This window comes from Aptenodytes forsteri, unplaced genomic scaffold (assembly GCF_000699145.1).
Source record: "Aptenodytes forsteri isolate BGI_AS27 unplaced genomic scaffold, ASM69914v1 Scaffold145, whole genome shotgun sequence".
Lineage (NCBI taxonomy): Eukaryota > Metazoa > Chordata > Aves > Sphenisciformes > Spheniscidae > Aptenodytes > Aptenodytes forsteri.
In genome coordinates, this window is record NW_008795122.1 from 517,456 (window position 1) to 522,030 (window position 4,575).

The following is a 4,575-nucleotide window of genomic DNA, read 5'->3' on the forward strand; positions in this document are numbered from 1 at the left end:
TACAGCTGCACTTTACTTACGTTTCTGTTTTTGCTGATGGATATCCTGGCATTTAATTCAGAATACATACACTCACACACGTGTTATAATCTTTCCATCGGACTGCATACTGTCATTTTGTATACGTGATAAATAATTTTAGGGATCAACCAGAGTTTTGTCAAATTTTGTTCTCTGCCATTTGGCGAATCTTCATCGTTTTCTAAGGTAGCTGATTTTCACATGGTTTACTGTGTACCGGTAAGCTTGTGTAGGTACCACATCAGGACATTGAATTAGTAATTTGAGGACCACCCAGGAAATAACATTGATTAGTAATTTGATTTTGTGCTGTCAGTAGGGGGAACTATTGCACTGTACTTTTCTCTTTAGCCTTTAAATAAATATTGGTAACTATTTATTTTTCTTTTTAGATTAAGTACTCATTCTCTGAGCATCCTTATGTAACTGCTATCCGTAATGATAAGAAGACAGGTCGTTCATACCACCCCAATAAAATAAGACAGTAACAGGTTTCCAATCCCCTTTTTGCTTGCCGTTTCTCTGCTTAACCGAGAAAAGAAGCTATATGGTGGAGTTGTTGCTATTAAGACGATACTATGCTTCCTAGTATCTGATGCAAATATCTATTCAGGCTTGCTTCAAGTGGCCACGAGAAAAAAGTTCAGTTAGGTGTCATTCCCAAAACCTAGGGTAATCAGAGGTCATTCTTCATCTGAGGTTCAGAGATCAGTTTCTGGGAAGATGGTTCCTATTCCTGTCTTCCCTCCTTCCTCCCCTCACTTTCTGACAGGTACGGCAGTGAAGGCAGGTCAATTGCTGGGATGGAGAGCAGCTGTGGAACCAGCTGTTGGGGCTGCAGGATGCTGAATATGAGCCATGGCTGCGGAGGCAGGAGAACAGGGGTTTGATCCTCACAGCAGTGGGTGTGGGAAAATGAGTTGGAGTTGCTTGTGATGTTACAGTGAGTCAGGGGGAGCTCTGGGGCTTTACAGAAGCTCGCTGGAGACTGCGGAAGGGAAGTGCACTTTATTTGGAGAAGGGGAATAACGGGGCTTGTGGTCCTAGAGCGTTAGAGTTGGATAGTCAAAGGGGTTGAGGTATGGCTGAGCATGAAAAGGCCTGAGGTGTGCATGGGAAGATAAGGTGGCTTGAGTGGGGGGGCTGTTTGAGGCGCACAGGTGGGAGAGAGGACGGGGTGTGGAGCAGCAGAGCATACTGTCAGGGTGGTGAGGGCTAAGAGGTTCCCTCCTGAGGCTGAGAGATGCTCAGCTCTATGCTCTTGGAAGAAGAGTCAGGGGGTCAGGGGCGTAAGCACACCGTGAAGGGTGCGATGATGCTTGGAGATGTGAGGGAAACTGCTGTGGAGCAGGACTGAGATGAGAAGAAAGAGATGGTCTAGGTCAGTTCAAGGAAGCTCTGGAGGAGAGCTACGTGGATAGGATCCTGGAGGAGATGGCTTGAGGCATGCAGTGATTACTGCTGAGCTAACACATGAGGAGGGTGTGAAGGAGGCAGCTGTGTGGGCTGAAAGGAGAAGCTCAGGGGCAAGGACTTGTGGCTCACACTCAGTGGAGGAGTTCAGTGAGGCACACTGGCAAGGCAGGACAGGCTGAAACGATGCTTGCGAAGTGGGGGACAAGGAAGTAAAGAGCCTAGGGCAGCCCATGGAGGGGAAGGAGTTTTGTCAGCTGTGCTGAGTACGCTGAGGGTGCAGGTTGCAGCCCTGGAGAATACAGATAGGAATAGGCCAGGAAAGGCTCAAGCCACTGTTGAGTTTGGCAGGTCGAGGTTAATCTTCACTGTGTAACATTTCATTCCACTTCACCAGCGTTTCAGCACCGGTCAAAGCAGGAGAATAGGAAGCCAGTGTCTAAATTGTGTGGGCTATTTAAAGGGAAGAAAAAGTCTCAAGTGATGGAGAAGGAATTCAGGACACAGTAATCTTCTCATCAAAAGTTCACAAAGTGGTTTCTAGGAACATGGAGCCAATTTATTACTTTGATCTGTCTGACCAACCTGTAATCAAGATTATCATCTCTTATGTTTGGCCTCTAGTCATTATACTCCTTGACTAACCTTTAATCAGAGTATGTCTCATCTATCTTTTACATAAAGGAGACATTTAGCTTGTACATGCTATACGTGCATTATGTCTTGTATCTGAACTGTTCATAGCTTTTCTTCTTACATTCAGAACATGGACTTCTGGTCTCAGTGAGACTAGTAAACACTGTAATAATGAGAAATCGTCTTGCTGACAGTGTAGTTCCTCCTAGTCAGCACAGCATAAATCAGCAGTAGCGTGTGCAGGTCACATCCCTTACTGTCCTCTATTTGGAGAAAAAGACAGGAAGAGCAATGTTGTCCTGAAGTTACATGTTGTAACAAGCTGTTTGTGAATACCGGAAAGAACTCTTAGTTCTGTGTTTGTGTGTAGCTAAAAGAATGGTTGTCATGCTTAGAAAAGATGGGGTTTTTTGTCTGTTTGGTTGTTCTCAATTGCTGAAAAACTTACTGTTTTCCCCCTTCCAGTAATGAATGAACCTTATGTGCAGATGTATACATCCATATGAAGTAAAGATACATATCTCACCCAAATTCAAGATGATATCGGCTAGAAAAAAGTAACTTGCCATGTAGAGAATAATGAGAAATCAGGAATTATAGAAAGCGAAGTTTTGTCCCACTGAGGGGCTCAGGTCTCTGCTTTCGTGGCAGTACGGCCTTTTGATACTGCAGTCTCTAACTTTACTTTTTTGGCAGGTGCAGGTAGAGCAACCACTCAGCAGTGCAGGAGCAGGTCAGAACGAGTGCCCTGTAGGTAAAGGACTTCCCTCCTGAGGCTTTCTGCTGCAGCTTGTGCCTGTGCTCAGACATTTCGGCCCTAATGGAGGGTCCATGCTCATCCCTACCGCTGGGGAGAGGATCTTCTGCACCGGTTCATAGCAAGATCAAAGTGAGAAGTTCTTCTGTCAAGCTAGGATATCAGGAGTTCTCTTCTTTTATGGTTATCTTTGAACAACAGGTATGTTTCTTTGATGCGTGCCTTATTTATCGTTTCACCTCTTGATGTCATATTTGCAATTTTGCACTGGGTGGTTTAATGTGTAACCTGGGAAAACTCAGAGGTCTTGGCTCTCAAGAGGAAAGGTTTGGATATTCTGGTGAGGTTTTTCTGGGAAGGAGGTACTCCTCTAACAAGAAAGAAGCCTGTGCATCTCTCTTGTAGAAGTTAAGGCCAATGCCACTTGGGATCCTACAGTCACCATGCAAACTTATACACTGACAAAATTAAGGTAGGAAGACATTATCTGAAAGGCCTCAATTCCATCTGAATGCCAATGTGTCATTGTTAATGGAAAGGGCGCATGTGGAGAAATGGAGGAAGCAGAGAAAGAAATGAGGGCAAAGAAAGTAGTTCAGAAGAGCAAAGAGAAGGAGAGGAACTCTTGGGGCCTTGTATTAATTACCTTGTAGTGTAAATGAAACTTCCTTTTGATAATGAAAAATTGCATATGTGGAATATCATTGTAAATCTGCTTTGCCTTGTATCCCTCCTCCGGTAACTATTTTTTCAGCAATTTTCATTGCTTGATATATATGATTGCTTTAACGCTTCCACTTCCTAAATGATATAGTGCAAATTTAAGTTTTACTTTTCCTGAATTACTTTAGAGTCAGGTTTCCTTTTTTGTTTGTAGTTATGTAGATTGTTAGGAATGCTAGTAGTGCTATTTTAATAGGCTTTTCCACTCAGTGTAGTCTGTGGGTGCTCAGGAAGCTTTTTTCTTATTTTATACAACAGTTTCCCTGTCAATTGGTAATGATCACTTTTTGTCTGCACAGAAGCTAAAGACTTTGTGATTAGTGGTTTCCAAAGTAGAGTGTGAGAGAGGAATACAAAGTCAGTGTGATTTGGGGAATGCTGTGGTTTTGTATATATGTTCCTGTGAGACGGAAGCAAAATGCTTGGAAGGCAAAATGGAGACCCTTGGTGATGCAACTTGATCAGTATGTAAGTCAATGTCGGCTGGACAAGAGAAAAGAGAATTTTTTCATAGTAAGCTCACCTGGGATTTGTGCTGTCAATAGTTACTTTAGTTCTTACTGCCTTCCTTGCCTGGGATCAAGATGACTATGCATAATGGTAATTTCTGAGCATACTTAGGAATATTTTCATTTTGCAGTCTCTTAGGTCCTTAGAGGAGTCCTTGAGTTTTATTAAGCTTGCTAGTATATGCTAATTGCAAAAACCAGTTTGATGCCGAACAATGACTTCCAAATGAAAAGATCAATAATTTTAGAATTAGTAATGGATCGTGCTCTGAGAAGATAACTTGGTTAATTAATTTAATAAAGTCTTTTCACAAAGGGAGCAATTAAACCAAAGTCTGATTATCTCTGCTTGATAATACTTGAAATATTCTATATTAAAGTTACAGGTTTTAACTCTGATGGTACCAAAAGAACCTCTTGATTTATGTTACTCTCTGAAACTCCTTATCTTTTTATATTATTTGTATAACAAAGCACACATCTTCAGAAATAATGTCAGCTTTTTCCTTGGCTAGG